Source organism: Saccostrea echinata, unplaced genomic scaffold, assembly GCF_033153115.1.
Source record: "Saccostrea echinata isolate AGI-Se365-2 ecotype Australia unplaced genomic scaffold, CSIRO_AGI_Sech_v1 ptg000001l, whole genome shotgun sequence".
In the NCBI taxonomy this organism is placed as follows: Eukaryota; Metazoa; Mollusca; class Bivalvia; order Ostreida; family Ostreidae; genus Saccostrea; species Saccostrea echinata.
The window spans coordinates 21504737-21526997 of record NW_026889750.1 but is presented as its reverse complement, the minus strand read 5'-3'; the positions used below and the strand labels follow the sequence as shown (position 1 = coordinate 21526997).

Here is a 22261-nt window from a genome sequence, read left to right as displayed (position 1 = left end):
CTCCTTAATTACAGGTGTAACTAAGCACTCCAATCCCTTCCTCCTGGTTCTACTAAACTTTTAACGTAGTCTAGAATCCCTGAACAGTAGAAGGTTTGATATTTACAATTTCACGTAAGAATCAGACAGGTAGCACTAATTAGGCGTTACAGTGAATATCTGCGAATTCATTAAAACTGTGTTTAATGTATTCATTTGGGTCTACAATGAATGACAACTAATGATTTTGCTATAATTCTCCTTTCATCACACAGCCAGGGACAAGTTTTTCAAGGGGGGTGCTGTGTATAAATTGTATGTAAATAGTGCATATATCATGAAATAATTTCCTTAAAACCCAAGAGGATTTGGGAAAACTAAATATATGATTACAATAATGATGGAATATGGAAAGAAAAAGTACTTAAATATTTTTGTGCAAATGAATGATTGGCAAGATAAAGGGTAACTAAATCATGGAATTTGCTACAATTCTTGGTAAGAGTTATCTCCCTTAGGAAGTTTATATAGGTGGCGCTACTAAAAAGAACAGTGGCAGCCTCCATGGCAGGCTGCTTGGCAAAGTTGTTTTGGAGCAACGTGCGTTATTTATTGCAAATATCTGAGTGAACTGACATAAATTGCACTAAAGGACTGCACAAGAACAGAATCATGCATATGTGCACTTGTAAACGAATTGAATAATCTGTTAAGAGGGACGGTGAGCTTGTATCAGCGACTTATGTATAACATGACTATGGAGTTACTGTCCACGTGATGATCAAGTTAATGCCAATTTGTTCATCCACAGAATCCAATAGTGAGCCCCCAGAGAGGGATGACGGTCCGAATGTGTCCGCTTACTCAACTTGGAAAGGGGAAGTAATGTAGTTTTGAAAGAGGTGAGATTTAATATTTAATAAACAGGGTAAATTGACAGTTATAAATGATTATTGATTACATTTTTATTGTTTAAAAAGTAAATTATATTTACTGGGGTTGCCAGTTCATGATGTGTAATTTGAAATGTGACATCATGTCCGAAGTGTCCGCTTACTCAACTTGGAAAGGGGAAGTAATGTAGTTTTGAAAGAGGTGAGATTTAATATTTAATAAACAGGGTAAATTGACAGTTATAAATGATTATTGATTACATTTTAATTGTTTAAAAAGTAAATTATATTTATTGGGGTTGCCAGTTCATGATGTGTAATTTGAAATGTGACATCATAGGCTCAGTAATTGTTCTTATGTATAATCATTGTAAAACTTGGCCAGATTAAAGGGATTTGAGGGGAATGTTTTTTTAGTATTTGTACATGCAGTTCATTTTAATAAGTTATGGTAATCTAGTATAAAAATGAAGAAGCATATATCATTTATTGAATATGTTAAAAGTAACAAATTGTATAGGTTTTTGTTTTTTTACTTTAGTGTCTTAAACTTTTCTCTTTTAAAATTCCAGGCGTACGCAATGTATAACCAAATGACTGAAATAGAGGAGCTTGTATCTCATAGTCATTGTCTCAGTTGACTTGAACTAGAAGATATCAAAACATTTCAGTGGTAAGGGTCAGTCTGTTTTGTATGCGCATGTGCTTAAACTGTCCACACCAAAGCTGCTAAAATATAAGGTCCTCTGTTTTAATTATACTCATACGGTACATGTGGCATTTGTACATTAGCATGAACAGTCAGTGGGATATAATTGGTTAAAAAAAAAACAAGTATGTATATAAAATAACAACAAACCAAAATTTTTCATCAGCACTGATGTCAAAATTTGGCTAGCCAGCATCACATTTAACTAGCCCCCCCCCCCCCCCCCCCACACACACACACACCACGCCACTATCATCACAATGTTTTGTGTTCTTTAGCCATTAAAAGATGGCCCTTGAAAATGACAAATAAATACCAGACCTAAGCATGGACAGAAAAAATATATGCAACTGTGATATGAAATTATAACAGGTTGTAAACAATTAAACATGATAAAGATATTTTGTTCAGAAAAACTTTTCCTTTTTTTTTTAAATTACAATCATTAATGATAGAACATAAATAGACATACATGTATACTGAAAATTCTACTACCAGTAGTCTGAACAGGTTATTGCTGACTTACATTTTACTGGCATAACTAAGGTTTTTATCAAGCTAGTCTCTTTGAAACAGTCCAGAGATTTATCAGCCTAATTTGGGAAACGCCATTTTGGGGAATTGGGGAAAAAAATTTCGGCTATTTGATGAAATTGGGAAAAATTAAAAATGTTGCTTAAAACATGTATTCAGGTGTAATTAATAACATGAACTCTAATTTGGGCAATTAAACAGACAATTAAATATGATCCAACTTCAGCATACAAGTTCAATTATGAATAATACACTAATAAAAGTAAAATTGACTTTAATGAGTATAAAGTATTTAAACAACTTGGGTAGTACATGTGTGTATGAGATTCCAATTTAGGTCATTATAGAATCTGTTTCTGGAGATTATAAACCTCCTGCAACAAATTATACTATGTACACATTTTCTTTGTCATCTTTTAATATGAATTAATGCATTGAAAATATATTTTTCTATCTGAAATAATACCTTTAGTCCTTACCATTCACTCGTAGATCAACTGAGTAGGTGAAAATAACTTAAATAAATCTATATAATTGCACAATATCAGCATTTTCAGAAAAACTGAGGAAATTCGGATTAGAAGTTGTCGATGTTTTTAAACATGCGTTATGACTGTAACTTTCCTAAATGAGTTAAATAGATGAAAATTACCGACAATCTGACAATTTTACTTTGTGTTTTACCAAGAAAATTAAATATAAAAGCATTGTTCACCAACTGGGAAAAATACTGCCTAATTGGGAAAAACTGAACTCATTTTCAATTGGGAATGGGGCCGAATTTCGGTCCCTGAGAAGGTATTGATAAATCCCTGCAGTCTACTGTGTTTTGTATATCTTATTCTTTAGAATCAGGGTTGTTAAATTGATGTATTAAATTTTTGCTTTTACATATACAATGTACCTGTTTTATGCCCAGCAAAGAATATAGGCTTAGATATAGCATATAGTGTTTGTCATGTCTATCTTTCATCCTTCAGTCTGTCCTTCCATCACATTTTGTCTTTAGCTCAGTTTGAAAGAAACACTATTTAAGATATTTTTATAAAACTTCATATGCTGATACAGAAATATTGATTATCAACATTTTTTGACCCTGAACTTTGCTTTGACATTGACCTCACTTCTTAAATAAGTGTTTAGTTCAGTTTCAAAGAAACCATTTAAGATATTTTTATTGAACTTCATATGCTGAAACATATTAATAGATGTATTCAGTTCAACTGCATCAACACATTTTTACCTTGACCTTAACTTCACATTCCTTTAATTAGTGTTTAGCTCAGTTTCATAAAAAGTACTTAAGATATTTTTACTAAAGCTTAAATGCTGATGCATTTTGGTGAGAGCTATTCAACTTCATCAATATTTTTTACCTTGCCCTTTCCTTCCCTTTGACTTCAATTTTCTTAAATTTTATTTTAAGTTTCAGCGAAACCATTCAATGTGTTCAAGACATTTTTAATTGAACTTCCTATGCTGATACATAATTGATGTAAGCCATTCAACTTCATCAACATTTTTTACCTTAACCTTTACTTTGACCTTGAGCTATTCAAAGGGGAAGAAAATAGGGTGAAGTCTGAAAAATCTTTTCTCATTAGCCAACCTGAGCTAAAAGCTCATGCTTATCAAATCACTTGTTATTCGTTGTCCATCCATCTTCCCATCTCCCTGTAAGGTTTTCACATTTCTTATTATTCTCCAGAACATCTGCACCAATTTAAATAAACTGGGCACCAAAAATGGCATATGTGAAGGGAATTAAAAAGGAGAGAGCATCATATATATCGCATTGTACATCCATCTGTCAGTTGTCATCACTTTTGTTGTTGCAAGATTCAACATAATGCTTTCAGATTTGTACAGAATTTCTTTACTATAGGAAAACAAAAACACATTTGAAGGTTATTTCACTTTGTCTGTCTGTCTGTGTGTATGTCCAGAAGTATATTCATTGACACTTTTGTTTTGATGCAATAACTCAGTTTTTAACATAACATTTTTAAAATTTATATAGAAGCTCTTTAATGTAAGAGAAAACCACCTAAGCAGTTTAGGGTCACATAGCATAGTCTGTCTGAATGTACATTCAAATATATATTCATTGACACCTTTGCTATATATGAAACGATAACTCAAGCAGTTTTAAGCTCACATGAGCTGAAAGCTCTAGTGAGCTTTTCTAATCACCCGTTGTCTGTCGCCCATCTGTCCGTCTGTAAACTTCACATTTTCAACTTCTCAAGAACCACTGGGCCAATTTTAACCAAACTTGGTACAAAGCCTCCTTGGGAAAAGGGGAGTTTATATTGTTAAAATGAAGGGCCAAGCCCCCTGCCAAGGGGAGATAATCAAGAAAAGACAAAAATAGGGTGAGGTCATTAAAAAATCTTCTTAAGAACCACTGGGCCAGAAAAGCTGAAATTTATGTGGCAGCATCCTGGGGTAGTGTAGATTCTGAATTGTTCAAATCATGACCCCCGGGGGTAGGGCGAGGCCACAATAACAAATCCAATTTTTACATTGAAATATGTAGAAAAAATCTTCTTCTCAAGAACCAATGGGTCAGAAAAGCTGAAACTTAAGTGGAAGCATTCTGGGGGTAGTGTAGATTCAAAATTGTTCTAATCATGACCCCCGGGGGGTAGGGCGGGGCCCCAATAGGGAATCCATGTTTTGCATTGAAGTATGTAGAAAAAAATCTTTAGAATCTTCTCAAGAACCACAGGGCCAGAAAAGCTAAAACTTAAGTGGAAGCATCCGGGGGTAGTGTAGATTCTAAATTGTTCAAATCATGACCCCGGGGGGTAGGGCAGGGCCACAATAAGTACTACAAGGAGGAAATCAGTTGAAAAACAGCAAGGCCAAAGTTACACAGGTGAGTGTTGTGGCACATGGGCCTCTTCGCAGCTCTGTTAAGGCTGCATAAAGGGGGCGGGGCCTAATTTATACGGGAAAAGTTTACTGTGACATCACACAAATATAGCAATTCCTCACAATAACAGAAAATGAAATAATTTGCGAATCTAAACTGCATAAGAGTAATGAACTACATCAAAACTTACCACTGCATTCATTTTTTTCGCTAGTTAAATCCCACACAGCAAGATATAAACAAGTCACTGATCGCAATGCACTTGTCGACATGACGTCATCATGGTAAAGTTTGGCGCATTTTATGTGCAGTGAGAGGCGGATCAAGTAATTTTTTCACAGTGAAAAATGCATTTTATTATTAAACAGAATATTATTTGCAAATCATAGGTAGACCATTTATACAAATCTGAAACGTTTGTTTAGTGCCATTATATAAAAAATATCGAGAGAATGTTTTGAATTAATTCTACCGTGTTTTTGTCTACAGGGTGTGCATGTTTCACTCCGAGGTGCTTCATTAAATCGCCTTTTCGCAAGGGCATACACTTAATAGATCTTGGCCATTTTTTGAATACACATAACGGACTTATTCCTTAACTTGAAAAGTGCTGCTGCTTTCCTGAAATCGATAGCATAATTTAATGAATACATAAAATACTTGGTAAAGGTCACACATATTTCGACATTAGTCAGATAACTTGAAATTTAAACTAATAAAATGCGAATTCTATTTAAAGCAGCAGCACTTTTCATTAACTACAAGTTATGTAGAAACAATCCATTACTTTAATTCTTAATTTTAACTAGGGTATGCCCTTGCGATATTGAAATTTGTTTGTGACCTACATACAGTACACATTACATGCATTTATCACGTGACTATCAAATAACGTGACCAAACCGAATTTAGTACAGAGTGGGGTATACAATGTAATTTCAAAGAATGTTAAAGTCATAAGATAATATAATACCTTTACAAAAATAAATTCAGTTTAAAAAGGTATGTATTTATACACATTTATATTCTGTTGATTTCTTTGAAGTACGCCTTAACAGTGCTGCGTTGTTAATGATTGTAATGAAGTACTTAATTGTAGAGAAAAGCATTACTTGGTCATGCAGGTCTGTTTATATGTATGTTTGAATGTATATTTGCTGTGACCCGATAAGTCAAACGGGCTTTATCATTTCTTTATTTTAAATAGTTTTTCATTGTTCTTAATTGATTCAGATGTGACAAAGCTTTGCAAGCTGAATATCAGTCCCATAATGAATACTGACTACTTTAAACTTCAATTTTTATTGAAGAAATTGCATGTGTATTCAAATTGAACCTTTTATACCTTTATATCAATTCTTTGGTGATAATTGATTAATGACTTATAATTTCAGAAATCTCAGGAAATGAAATCATCACAGTTTTCATAAAACAAAGACTGAAGTTCAGAGAAAGGGTTCAACACATTGGATAAAATTAATGAGGCAGTGACTTTCATCTTCAAAAATCTATAAGCTAAGATTACAGTTTTATGTTTCAGTAAAAGAAACTACTAAACAAAGGGCAGTCATTGACTACAAAGGAAAAGCTGGATTGACTTGTGATATTCTGTTTAACATGATTGCCAAATACCAAGGTTTAAAACTAAAAGATTTATTTTTCATGAATTCACCTACATGGATGTTTTGAATTTTTGAATATAATATCATTTGGGTATAAGATCAACTTGAATGACAAACAAGCAGGTGACTTGGTAATGATAGGATCATGTATGAAAAATGTCACTCAAACTGAATATTTACTAGTTATTGTGTTTTTGATTTGGATGGAAATGTATAACAAAAAGGACAACATAAAATAATCATCTGTGTATAAATAAAAATCAAGTTGTACTTTATACAATTAAGGCTGTTTTTTATGTCAGTTCAATGATTTATCTACCTGAAGAGTACAATATTCTCTGACCTCAAAAACAGCCAGAGATATTTGATATTTTTAAGTTTTAGCACTTTTGGATGATCTCCCCTTTTAAGTTAAATTAGAACATAATTTATAAAATATATATGTTATAAATTCGAACACTGGATATCAAAATATATTGATTAATTGTAAAAAGCAAATAGTTGTGCTGTATTTAAAATTGTTTGTATGTTTAACGTCCCTCTCGAGAATTTTTCACTCGTATGGAGACTCCACCACTTGCCGGTGGAGAGCTGCAAATTTTGTCCTATGCTCGGCACTTACGGCCATTGAGCAGTGAGGGGTCTTTTTTCGTGCCAACACCTACTGCGACACGGGACCTCGGTTTATACGGTCTCATTCGAAGGACCGGTCTCCACGTCCCTCACTGGGATTCGAACCTGCGACGTAAGGATCAACTCCTTACCTAGCGACTCTAGAGCAGACGCTCTAAACACTGCGCCACGCGGGCGACGTATTTGAAATTGCAAATTAAAAAAAAAATTGTTTTGAAATATCAAATTCATTTTACATGCATGCATCTACGGAATATTCTGGACTTTGACAAAAATAGTGAAATTGCTTTTTTTTTTTTGTTTGTTTGAAACTTATCCATATTTTTTAGATATTTATTCTTTTATAAACCATAGGGTATGATTTCTATGAAAATAGCATAGCCTTTTGTGTTGGATGTTCAGTTCTTATATATATATATATATTTTTTTTTTAAACCGAGAATCCTCGAAAAATTGGTATTTTCATGTTTTTGCAAATTTGGATTGTCTCCCTTTTTCAGTTTAAAATTAGAAAGTTTTACTGGACATGGAAATATTTTGATTAATTGTGAAAAGTTACTTGGGTTGTTGGTCGCCCGGGTGGCGCAGTGGATAGAGCGTCTGCCCTAGAGTCGTGAAGTAAGGAGTTGATCCTTACGTCGCGGGTTCGAATCCCACTGTGGGACGAGGAGACCGGTCCTTCGGATGAGACTGTATAAACCGAGGTCCCGTGTCGCAGTAGGTGCTGGCACGAAAAAGATCCCTCACTGCTCGAGATCCCGTGTCGCAGTAGGTGCTGGCACGAAAAAGATCCCTCGCTGCTCAATGACCGTAAGTGCCGAGTATAGGACAAAATTTGCAGCAATCCACCGGCAAGTGGTGGCGTCTCCATATGACTGAAAAATTCTCGAGAGGGACGTTAAACAACATACAAACAAAACAAAACTTGGGTTGTTGTATTTTGAGTTGAAAATAAAAAGAAATTGTTTTGAAATGTCATATTCATCTCACTTGTATACACCTACGGCATATACTGGACTTTGACAAAAATAGTGAAATTGCTTCTTTTTTTTTTTGTTGTATGAAACTCATCCATAATTTTCGGATATTAATAATAATTTGCTCAAAAATGTTTTTATACTTTTATTAGCCACAGGGTATTATGTCTAGGAAAATAGCAGTCTTTTGATTGGCTGTTGGGTTTTTATATTTTTTAATAGATGAAAATCCTCAAAAATTTGATATTTTCAAGTTTTTGCAAATTTGGATTATCTCCCCTTTTCAGTTTTAAATTAAAACATCTTACTGGACATAAAAATATTTTACTTTATTGTGACAAGTAACTAGTTGAGCTGTATTTGAATAAGCAATAAATATAATTGTGATTTCTTTTCTGATTTTCTTTTTATTTAAACTTGAATATTGGCAATTTTGCAAATTTTTAGAGGAAATTTCAGCCACAATATGCTGTAAACAGTGTTTCTGTTGCCATGGAAACCAGACACTGGTTTGATAAAAAATATTTTATTTTAGGAAGTTACTAAGCATACTCTACCAGCATGCAAAGTTTAAAAAAAATGGAAACCCTTCATGTGCCGCCCCCTGCCTGATTCTTACGTGGAATAGTACATGTACTTAATTCTGTTGGAGATTTTTTTTTATTTGTGTGTGTACTGGGGGAGGTGAGTATGAATATTTAATTAATTGATAGGGGTTGTCTACTGTTTATTAGAAATGATTGAATCTTTCAATATTTTTAACCATGGGCATACATGATGGATGTTGCGGCAAATTTTATTTTTAGGCCTATTGTGAACAATACATCATGGAGCACAGGCCTCTGAATTTATATCAATAAGCCATTATATTATTGATCAGAGGGATATATATAACCCATCTATATATAAATACATTAGTGTATATAAGTATTTATATATAATAGAGGGAATATATATATATATATATATATATATATATATATATATATATATATATATATATATATATTACTCCGATCAATCATATAACTGCTCATTCATAGAAATTCTTTTGAATTAGGTAAACGCAACGGAAGTGCAGAGAGAATACATTATCTATTATGATAACACCCGATAGAGATTATTACGTCAGGCCAAAACTCTCTCGGACGTTATCGTAATAAGTGATACATTCTTGTGTACTTCCGTTGCGTTTACCTAAGGATTTTTCAACGCACTGACTGCAATGCTGTTTAAGGATTAATTGTGGGATTTTTACGAGATGCAGAGTCAATCCGATATCATGAACTAAAAAAGAAATATATGTGGCGACAATGTGAACCGACATTATAGGTTGAAATAAAATATAAACATGTTTTTTAACCCAGAAAGACCAGTGGAGGTTCAACGTAAACAAACCGGAGTGGTATACCTTTCTCTCTTATTAGGTCACCTGAGTCACTCAGGTGACCTATTGCTATCCGTTTTCGTCCGTCGTCGTGCGTCGTCCGTTAACTTATGAACATTTTTAACTTCTTCTCAAGAACCGTGCAACCAATTTCAACCAAATTTGGTATATAGCATCTATGGGTGAAGGGGAACAAAAATTGTGAATTTCATGGTCCCTGCCCCCCGGGGCCTGAGGGGTGGGGCTAAAACCACCAAAAATAATGCAATCTTTAAAAATTTTCTTCTTTACTCCTGGACATCAAGCAGTCAAACTGTTGGCATCATTGTAATAAGCATTGAGCCCTCTACCAAAATTGTGAAATTCATGGCCCCAGGGTCAGGGGTTCTGGTGTTAGGGTGGGGCTCTATTGATTATATAGTGAAAATGCATTAATTCTTTGAAAATCTTCGTCTTTGCTCCTGGGTATTAAATAAAGGAACTAAGTACATAGTTATGATGAGCAAAAGTGCCTTTTCAAAAATTGTGAATTTCTTGGCCCCAGGGTCAGGGGTTCTGGTGTTAGGGCGGGGCTCTATAGATTATATAGTGAAAAAGCATTACTTCTTTGAAAATCTTCTTCTCTGCTTCTGGATATTTAATAAACTAAGTACATAGTTATGATGAGCAAGAGTACCTATTCCAAAATTGTGAATTTCATGGCCCCAGGGTCAGGGGTTCTGGTGTTAGGGCGGGGCTCTATCAACTATATAGTGAAAATGCATTAATTCTTTGAAAATCTCCTCCTCTGCTCCTGGGCATTAAGGTGATAAACTAAGTACATAGTTATGATGAGGAGGTGGGCCTCTTCCAGAATTGTGAAAGCCATGGCCCCTGGGTCAGGGGTTCTGGTGTTAGGGTGGGGCTCTATTGATTATATAGTGAAAATGCTTTAATTCTTTGAAAATCTTCTTCTCTGCTCCTGGGTATCATTTAAACAAACTAAGTGCATGATTATGATAGACAAGGATGTCTCTTCCAAAATTTTTAAATATATGGCCTCAGTTTTGGGGGTTCTTGAGGAGGGGGTGGGGGCTCTATTGATTATATAGTGAAAAAGCATTAATTCTATTAATTAATCATTAGTTAATCCTGTCTGCTCCTTAGTGTTGAGCTGATAAATAAATTGCTTAGCTATGATGAAACTGGGAACTTCGAACAGAATTTTTAAATCTTGTGGTCCTAGGGTCAGGGGTTCTAGCATAATGGGGGGGGGGGCTTTTGATAATATAGTTGAAAAGTGTTAATTCTTTAAAGTCCATAGTTATGATGAGGAGGGTAACTCTTCCAAATTTGTAAATTTCTTGACCCTTGGTCTTGGGATCTGGTGTTAGGGTAAGGCTTTGTTGAATCTGTAGTGAAAATGCATTGTACCTGTGAAATTCTTCTCTGCTTCTGGGCATATCGGAAGCAAACTGAGTAAAAGTTTAAATGATATGAGTAAGTGTATTTCTACCAGATTTTTAAACATCTGGACCATTCGTCTAAGCATTCTGGTCCTGGGCAGGGCTCTATTAACTTGTATTCTACTGAGAGAAGTTATTCCCCTTTTCCATTCACCTTTGATAATTAAACACTGTAAATAATGTATTTGAAAGGTTAATAGAATAAGATAATTATGCAAGAATGTTTATCCTATAATTCAAAAAGTACTTTCTTAGTTTTAATAATCAGGTAGACCTGTAAGTAATAGATAAATAAAAATGAGACAAAAGTAACTTATCTTATTAAAAGTTCTTCAAAGACCATAAGAGAGGTCAATGCTAGAGGTCTTAATATGGGTTTAAAAATAGTACAGAAGCACTAATAGTTTGTTAAAAGTCTGCATGGTGATAGTGTTAAGTGGGGGACAGATTAGAACTTAATTTATGAGTTGATACTGAATACTAGACTAATTATTTTGTTGATCCTGATCTTCCTACTTCTCTTGCTTTAGGGCAACAATGCGTCATATGTCAGTTTATTTAACTTCTAAATTGTTGTATTATACTCAGGTGACCGCTAAGGCCCATGGGCCTCTTGTATTTTTGTGTGGAACGATTATTTTGGGGTTTTCACGGTTTTTTCCTATGATACACACGATGAATAAATGTAATAAATATAATTTGTGAAAAAAAGTCCAACAAACATCGGGGTTGAATTGGGGGGGGGGGGGGGGTCCTGTCCACAAGTACCTGTGGTGTAGCGTATAAAGGAACGAAGACATACAACACATGCATAGTAAAGTCAAGGATCTTATATGCATACCGTTTGATGTAGTGAAAAAAAAGCCCAGCACAGTCTGTAGGTATTATTTGTTTAAACTTTGCGAGGTACACAAACTCTGTGAAGTACTAGAAAGTTATCTTTCATGCTGGGTCAATGATGCATTTGAAAACTATATTTAGAATGAATGTGTCAAAATTTCAATATTTAATCAAAAAGTGCCAGGGCAAGGCGACAACCCAAGAGGTAGGTTTTTATTTTAAATTCCTTATTTTACTGTATAGTTTTTAAAAAGTGATGCTTATTTCTTTGTAATTCATTAGGTAATTTATAATTTCCGATGAAATTATGAAAATACCCTATTTTTGAATACTGGTGTTTGTTTTCAATGAATAACTTAAATATCTCAGAAATCTAAATGAATGAGCATCAGTTTTGAGATAGGATAGATATCAAGGGACACCCTGAAACATTGTGCAGTTTATTTTTTGTTTGCCTTGCCCTTGCACTTCTTGGTTAAATTTGACATTTCATATTTTGACCCAAAATCGGATCCCACGTGACTGTATAGGGTCACATGATGACAAAAAATACCAATATGTAAAGCGATGAACATACTCTTCAAAATGCCATTAAGATATTTCAAATAGAGTTTCATGCTAAAAAAAAAAATAAGACGGTTGAACTTTAAGTGTCTCGTTTGTGGTGCCTTTTGATAGACAACGTTGCCTTAACTGTACTGCGTGTGCTTTGAAATGCCCAATTATTATCGTTTATTTAACTGTTCAGCTAAATATTTTTATCGCAAAAGAGCTCCCGTATATTGTCCTAGTGTAAAAGTAAGATTGTGAAAGTCAGATCCTCTCGCAACCGAGGTCCCGTATCGCAGTAGGTGCTGGCACGAAAAAGATCCATCAACGCTCAATGGCCCTGAGTGCCGAGTATAGGTCAAAATTTCCAGCTCTCCACCGGCAAATGGTGGCGTCTCCATATGAGTGAAAAATTATCGAGAGGGACAATAAAACAATAAACAAACAATCATACTGCTTTATTATTCTAAGCTTTATCTTAGAATTATAGAAAATCCGAAAACCGGAAGACTTGGCATTTAAATCATACAGCGTATTCTAGGGGGGTTAATATAACGAGAAGTTACTGTCCTTTAAAAAGGACTGCAATACGTGGACCATATGCATGTGTTTATAAACGAAATTCAAAGAAAATTTCTAGATTTTGTGATTATACAAAAGAGTAGTCGCCCTCGTGGCGCAGTGGTTAGAGCGTCTGCTCTAGAGTCGCGAAGTAAGGATTTGATCCTTACGTCGCGGGTTCGAATCCCACTGTGGGACGTAGAGACCGATCCTTCGGATGAGACCGTATAAACCGAGGTCCCGTGTCGAAGTAGGTGCTGGCACGATAAAGATCCCTCACTGCTCAATGGCCGTAAGTGCCGAGCATAGGACAAAATTTGCAGCTCTCCACCGGAAGTGGTGGCGTCTCCATATGAGTGAAAAATTCTCGAGAGGGACGTTAAACAACATACAAACAAACAAAAGTGTAATTAAATTATTTTTTTTACATATATCTTTTAATTTTCATCGTTATTTAAGTCTGCTTAATTAGGCTGTAATGATAGAAAAATCATGACCTCGAAATGATATATGAATATGAAATGTTGATCTTCCAGGCATCTATCATAATTGTAATGTAGACTTTAGAATTAACAACAGAATTAAAAGAGGCTTAAGCGTGCAGGTATCATAATGGTTGAATTATAACTCCATTGGCGGATCCAGGGAGGGGTGTTTTTCGGACGTTGGAACCCCCTTTATTTTTGCAGAAAGAGGAAGAGAGAAAGTTTTTTTCCGTAATATAGATATTTTTACGTCTAGTATTTTCAAAAAATACGTACTTCAGTCTTTGCCATTTCTGCTTTCTAGATAGAGTTTTGCTTATTGCTTTCCTGCCCCGGCCTCGACCACCCACACGTAACATGAAAGATTTCACTTTGATATCATCGGAAGATTCCGGTGAACGTACGGCTATGCCATTTTTGGACCATCTTCTGAAGTAACTAAAAAGTCATGAAAGGGAGTATGCGTAAGAGAATATTTCTCTCCTTATTACTATGGGGATATTTTAATCAATGAAGAGAAAGGTTCAAAATATCCCCGTAGTATGTGGGGGAGGAGGCTCACTTTTTCTAACAAAAATAATCTTTTGTTATAATTTAATTTTAATATACAAGTTTTGATTTGCATTGGAAGCTCCCCCGCACTCTTTGTTGCGGGAAGGTTCAAAATATAGAAAATCAAACACTTTAAAGAAATCAAAATGTACCGAAAAATTAGACGAAGTCCCCCCCCCCCCCCTCAAATAGGATTTTACAGTGTGGTGCACAGGTTGTTATTTTTATTTTATTTATTTATTTTGCTTGTCAGCTCTTTTTGGAGGCTGCCCCTTTTGAAAACCGCTGCTACGGGCTTGAATGTATCTTCGGTGTGACCTAGACCCCTCCCCCCCCCCCCCCCCACTGGATCCGACCTTGTACTCGAGCACTAGAGGGTTATCTAAAACGATGCTAGGTTATCGATTAACTCGATCAATTTAAAAACACAAAAAAGATCGATTTTGTGGGTTTTTCTCTCTGTCTCTTTTCAAATAACGGAATGTTTAATATATATAAAGCCTGCAATCGTAACTTTTCGGAAAAACAACGTGTTTTTCCGAGCTCGCCAGAAAGGTCGGAGAAGATGCGATTGACAATCTCATCGCACGTGTGTAGACCTAGGCTATTTGGTCTTGCAAGCACAGGTGTGTGCACTGTTTGCTAGTGACGCTTAGACTGGTAATGGTATCTGCTACGGACATGAAGAACTATACATCAGTTTCATAACATGTGCAGTTTTTTTCTAGTGAAATTCGAGTAAATTAAAAGTCGAATATCTTGGATATGGGGTAACCCATATCTATTCTTGTTACAACGACCGTCAATGCATCCAATCGAAGAGTTCATTGGTTACTCTGAAAGGTGGCACAGGTTAACCTTTCGTTAACATTTTCTACTGCAATGATCTGCTTACTTTGAGTGATAGCACTTTCATAGCAAAATTGTTAAATTTTATCCCCGATTGACCTATAGTTTTATCATTAAAAAAATCGGGCTATTTCGATACATGCAAACCATAACGGCTGGGACTTGACATCTGTACTAGTTTTATACGGAAGATATTCTATCATTGGAAAGATAGATGCATGGTACTCGTGCAGCACACACTGCATGAAAATTTGGCTTTACAAAACAAGTAAAGATAATGTAAATTTATTATTTACAATGCCTTTAATTGGCTTTTCTGAAAAAAGTCAAAGTTGGAAAAGGTAACCTTTACATTAACTTTACATGCACTTAAATATGATGTAATGTCCCACTTTTTCTTGACTTTACAAAAAAGTAAAGTTAATATTTACAAACATTAAACACAGTATTTGGGGTTCATTAAAGCTGATAATTACAAATCTTAAATTTAATTAAATACCATCTTTAATAGCCACAAAAGTTAATAATTACTTTTTCCATTCTTCTGAATAAAGCTTGTGCATATAATAAATAAGCTTTTCCTTCCAAATTGAAACTGCAAAAGAAGTCTGGACATCATACTTAATATACAAAGTAACAACAGATTGACTTAAACTTTCTTTATTACTATACCAAACATTTTTATACAAACATATAATCAAAAACATCAAATTTCTTGACAGTATCTGTTGTTCATAGTCTATCCTGCAAATCCAATACACATAAATAAGTATCCAGGACAGAGTACATTTCACCAAAATCCTTTTCAAACATGTCATTTTGTTTCGTATAAAGAACCAATTGTTCATCCTTGAATTTAAAGATTTGAATTGACATGAAACTGTGCTCTGCTTTCTTGTTACTGAACATGCATTTCTGTGGAAATCAACAACTGTCCAGATATATATTGTGTCACACCTTCCTTTTCAGAGTCCAAAACTTTTATTCTCATGCAGGCAGTCTTCTATTGTTTTCCTTCAAAGAAAAATATATATATATATTATGAGTGACATGAATATGAATATTTTCATAGGCATATGTGTTATAAATTCAAATAAACTGTGATATCAGTATTCACAGTATCATGACTAATGAAAATTGAAACAAGATGCAACCATATTAATAAATAAAAATTTCATACATGACCTTTAACCTCAAAAAGAAAATATTTTGAACCATTAATGTCAGCCTTTATTTTTACCAAAAAAACGATGCTAATCTTATTAAATAAGACAGATACAAACAGATGAACATGTTGTTGTTAACTTATTTTATAATATAAATGGACTGGGCCACTAGCCTTTATCTTACCCCTAAGATTAAAATTTAATAACTCTGTAATTTCTTTGTTTATCATTACCTAATATTTCTTTTGAAAGGATTATTTACAAAATATACTAATGTAGGAGTAATACATGTATAAGATTTCTTGTGACCTTCTGTAGATAAGATACTTTTGCAGAATTGGAAAATGTTTGTCTTACTTGCAAGATAATTTGTGAAAAAGTACTGGCATCAGTATCTATGGATAATTACTGAACACATATAATTAACTCCATTTTCCTTCTTAGTAATCAGGTAACAAAAGGACCAATAGTTGCTGCTTATCGAGCTATAGTATGATACTCTAGTTATGGTTTAGGATATATGTACCTTTCTCCAAGTAGCATGTTGCTGCTCATGAATTATTTCCTGATCTTGGAATTGTAAAAGTTGACAGGTCCCTCATTTTGAAGATAACATGCTAAAATGGAATTCATACTTTGATAAACATTTCATACATCTGGATAAATATAGTCAATGTTTTCATAAATACTTTGGAGTTTGAAGCATACCAAAGAATGATTTTAAAAATACACAATGCAATCACAGTTAATAATTATGAGTTGCCAAACACCCTTATGTTTGTTTTCTTCACAATTAAAGAATACTTTAGGTCTAAGCAATACTTGCCATCTATAAAATTAAACTATTGAACCCTTCTCAAGTGTTTCTTCTTCTTGAAAGATCTGTCAATAAGGTGTTAACTCTCTCACAGTAAGCTGAGTAGGTGGAGCCTGGAAAAAGTAGTAACACTTTTTTTGAAAACAGAAATGTATAATTATACTGACTCCCGAACAAGTCAAGCAATTGATAATGTAAATAATTGTTTAAGTAACATTTTAATGATACCATTTATTGATTTTTTTAAAACTAATACGTACAAGTACCGTCAAAAAACATTGGTATCCCTTGGTCTGGTAAATCATACATTGTTGTCATCCATGACTTTTTTCCTTCAAGAAACTGCATAATTGATTTCACTAGAACCTGTTTTTGAAAAATGGACATGGTTTAGAATACAAAATAATATCTTTAAAATATAACCTAACTTGCCCTCTATTAAGAACATTGCCCCTACCCTGGCTTCTATTTTTTTCTAGCATTAAGGGTTTGGTTTTGTGTTCATCCAAGTGAAACTCGTACGAAATAAAAATCTCAATATTTTAATAAATACTTCTTGCTTACTCTTGAAAACTGACCTATGACACCTTCCATTGGAAAGCTGTCTTGATATGTATGCAGTTTGATTGTCACTTGCAGTGTCATGCAGCAATAATGTGCATATTACACTTGCAGGACTGCACAGCTACAGGTCTAACAAAACAATAACATGACATTTGTTGTATATGTGCAGATAGTTGAACGTCATGGGTACAACCATTTGTTTCGTTCCTAGCAATACTGTGCGTACTTTTTCCATAACTGTCTGTTTTTCATCAACTAGGCATGTCCGCCATGCGAAATCGGGGGGCTGCCATTCCGGTATTGAAACCAACTGACTATTTCTGTAATCTGATGTCTCTAGTACCTCGATTACACAAAGCAATTAGAGAGATATTTCGTTAAACATCTCCAGCTATTAGAATGTTTCGATCTAAATGTTTAATATTGTTTATTATAAAAGTAACATCGATGTTTACGTCATATCAGGGAATGCTCCGTCTTCGATTTTACAATGGACAGATAAATTAATACGCGCCCAGTTTTAGCAGTTCCGACTGAATTTAACGTCTGTTATTTCTTTTGCAGGTAAGGCTGTTAATTACCTTTTATCAAATAAGCACATTAATCCTACAAATGTAGGACAATGTCATATAATATTGAAAAATATTGCACGAAAATTAAGAACTATAATCACTCAGCGTAGTTTATTTCTGAGGTCTGTCATGCGATATTCGGCTAAAGTGAAAGTAGGAGCTGGTAAGTCGATTTGTTGTGTTTATTGTGATTTATGAGCCTTATCTCAGAAATACGATATAACTCCTAGTATCAGTAATACATTTTGAGTATGACAACGCCTGCGATCTAATGCACATCAATTTTAAAAAGGTTAAACGTTATACAAAGGATCTGAGAATTTCCACGTGTTTCTTGCAGACCACAATTTGGTAGCGGGCAATATTTAAGGTTCCTCTAATAAATGTTACTATGTTTCAAAATACTAAAAGTATTCGTCATTGTATAAAAATATAGTTCAGTCAAAAACAGGGTTTCAAATATTATGAGTAGAGTAAAGAACTGAATTTTGTTTTCATTAATGAGCGATTTTTGTGTAAGATCCTTCATTGAGCCTCAGACACACCAAGTTAAATGTCCAATGACGGCTAAGTGAAGTGGCTCTACGTAGTACACATATATGGTAAATCAGATGTGTTATTTGTAAATCAAAATTTTGATATTCAAATTTTATTGCTTTTTTGTTTTACTTTTTGTAAAAGAGATGCAAGTATTATTGATTATTTATATAAATAATTTTCACATAAGTTTGTACTATGTATACAAACCATCATTTTGGACTTGGACCTTCTGATTTGCAGATTAGTGCAGTATATGTAGTTCTCATGGGGAAAAGTAAATTAAACGATAAAAATTTTCAAGGATGTCAACTTAATTTGCTTATTGCTTGATATGTAAATTGTTCAATGTTCATCAAATGAAGAGACTGCAGCAAAATTGAAAAATAGGTTTTTTTAAAGATGAAAATTGCATAAAGTATTAATAATTAATATTCTCTAGTTGAAATGGTTAAGATTGAAAACTTGAATTTCTGCAACGGCATTGGTTTCATCAAAAAGGGAGTATAATAAGGGGGTCTTACCTGATCTTAAGTTACCATTGAGCATGCTGAATCAAATGCTACCAAGCATGTTTATTTTTAATTGAATGTTCATTTTATGAAAGTTTTTCATATGCTCAATTAGACTTAGGTTGTTGGTTGCACTTGTAAGGAAGAGATAAGGTGCTGGGGGTGGGGTGGGGGGTAAACCTTGGTATTGATCCATAAATACCATAATATTCTTGTAGAAACCTCTAAGATTTTTTGTATAAAATTGAAAAAAAAATGAATGTACATGTAGCCACCACTTTATCTCAAAGGTTATTATTATTTTTTTTTTTGGAGGACCTGCATTTTAATGGTACAGGCAAACCTTGTTACATTGTATTTCTATCCTGATGGGACCAATAAAAAAAATTAAGAAATCTGGTATAGTTTGACACATTGAGGTTAAAATGCTTAAAGAAAAAAATGGAAGAGACTTTAAATGAAATATGAAGATAACAAACAATAATCAAATTCAAATTCACATAATTTTGAGAGATGGAAGCAAAACTCTATTCTTATAATGTCTCATAGAACAAAAGTTTTAACGGACACAGTTTCAGGAAATAAATACCATTCAGTTAAAACACTGACACCCTTCAACATGTTCAACAAAGATTAATATTAATATCTAGACTTAAAAGAATTGTTTTTGAACTTTTTTCCTAAAATTTATTATAACTATGTTTACCATGTTTACAGAATGCCTTGTTTCACAAAAAAGAACACTGTTCAGATATTTTCTCTGGACTGTCAATTTCTGCATTTCATAATCATGTGATACCTGTGTTGGAGCCCTCCCAAAAACCTCCCCTGTAAAGTAAGTTTTTTATCACAATGGAATGATTCTGTAAATTTAATAGACATGTGTATAAGGGTATAAGGTAGGTGTTATAATCACAGTGAGCTGACTAGTCATTTCATTTTGTATGATTGGATTCAGATGTTATTCTATGTGTACAGAATGAAAGAATGTACAATTTTTATGATGAGAAATATATATGCGGTTGGATGAAAAGAAAGATTTTGTCTGTGTGAATGTGGTGTATGTGTCCATCACATTGTCTCAAGCCATGGTTGGAGTCCGCCTACAGCTCTCTCCTACCCGAGGCTGCTTGAGCGAATTAAGTATCGTTATCATGAATAATCAAACCTTATGTGTGATGTCACATTATAACCCAATAAAAGTAATTGTTTATATTGCAGTTGACTTTAACGATAAAAAAACAAATGTTAGGTAAACAGTGACTGAAAAAAGAAGTCACATCAGAGGTTATTTTTAAATAATTGAAAACTTCAATCTCTTTTGGAAGGAACTGTTTCTGATCATCTTCTTGTAGCTTACTAACACACATGTCATCATATCAGGTTTTTAAAATTCTGCCATCAAATCCTTACCTTGTCATTTAACCTTCAGATTTTGTACTTGTTTGCTTTATTTAATTATGATCTTATATGCTTGTCTCATCTACTTCCCAAGGCAAGATGACATGACCATCACTTGGGTTTACCTTAATTGATCTTATTTATGGTTGATCTCTTTGTATACAGATTAGACTCATATATCTCTATATGGATTAAACTACTCTGATCTACACTAATTGTAAATTAAAATAAGATATATTCAGTCCAACAATCAGTGTTAACCAACATTTACAATGTGACCATCATTGCTGAGGGATGTGTAGCCTTTGACCCTGAAATTTACATGTCTGTCTTTGCATGCTTTTTACTTAGTCATGATGTAAAGATTTAACTTTCAATTCAAGTTCCCTCTTTGAGAGTGATCAACAGTATTGTTTTTTTAGTGGTATATTATAAATTATTTATATTTAATATTTTACAGATTTCAAAGTTAAGGAGATCATTCAAATGACAGAGGTTTTGGTCCATCTTGGTTTGTCTCAACAGTTAATCTTTTGGAAAGCAGTGTTGGAGAAAATATCAGCAACATGTGAAGACTGTGATTTAGTTTCATATGATATGACTAAAGAAAGTTAATATTTTTGATTCCATGGTTGTATGAACAAATGCTTTGAACTTTCCAAACATCATTGAAAAAGAAAATATGATGACCAAACAAAAATACATATTTGAACTTTCCACGAGTTTACAATGAAGAACATTTTGGGATCTTGATACAGGATATTATTGTGTTTAGTGTTTTAGTGTTTTATCTAACCCATGCTAAGAACACAGGTCTCAAATATCTTAGAGAGTTATATTAGAGTTATATTGTTAGAATTGAAGCTTATTTATAAAATTATACCTTATATCTTTAAAGAAAGTTTCACAAAAAAATAGTCAAACTTGCATATACTGGTTAACATGTTAAAAGAAATATAATATCCTGGAAGTGATTAAGAATAAAAAAAAAAGTTCATTTATCATCCTTTTCTTTTGTTCTTCTTGGTGACTTTTTTTACAATAATCAAAGACATTTACATTTTAGCTCATCTGAGCAGAGGCTCTGTTGAACTTTTTCTGATCAAAGAGTCTCTGGTGTCTGTCCATCTGTCATCCATAAAAATTAAACCCTAAAATAGGAGTATCAAAGTTTGACATGGGAATAGATAGGAAAAAATTGTCCTTTAATGAACATCAAGGTAATGATTTACTCATAATGTATGCAAGCATCCTCAAGAAGTGAAGATTCAAGTTGGTCAAAATCATTTGCCTGACTTATTATTATAATAATATTAAAATATTCCCTATTTGTATTTTTTTTTCATTTTTTTTCTTCAAATAAATCTGAGATCAGATTTTACATATAAATTGGTAAATGCATGTATAAATGTGAAAAAAAACTTTAGAAAACATATAAGCCATGTTAGCCATATTGATAATGAAATATCCTCTTGTTGTGGAATCAGTTTTGGATTAGACATGGCCTTATGGCCCAGGGTGGGGCCACAGTATTAGCTCAGATTTGTTTTTATGAGAATTAAGGGGGATAAGAATGTCTTAGAAATCTGAAGAACACCAAGGTGACTCAAGTGAATGTTGTGGGCCAGGCCTCTTATTTAAATTGCCCACTTCCATTATCCCTGCAGATTTTTAACATCTTATTTGGCATACTTTTTAAGGAGAAAATCATTTTTCTAACATTAATTTCCCTGTGTTTTGTACACACCATAGAGTAATATTTTAGATACATCTGGGCTTTCATATAAAGTGCTATTTTT

General features: G+C 33.7%; 1 long non-coding RNA gene across 1 annotated transcript; it reads left to right on the top strand.

The window, feature by feature from the left end:
- Positions 1–17697: 17697 nt before the first annotated feature.
- Positions 17698–21469, top strand: LOC133198773 (uncharacterized). The gene is made up of 3 exons (XR_009722595.1): positions 17698–18004; positions 19779–19896; positions 20923–21469. It is a non-coding gene; the product is annotated as an uncharacterized LOC133198773 (long non-coding RNA).
- Positions 21470–22261: the final 792 nt, after the last annotated feature.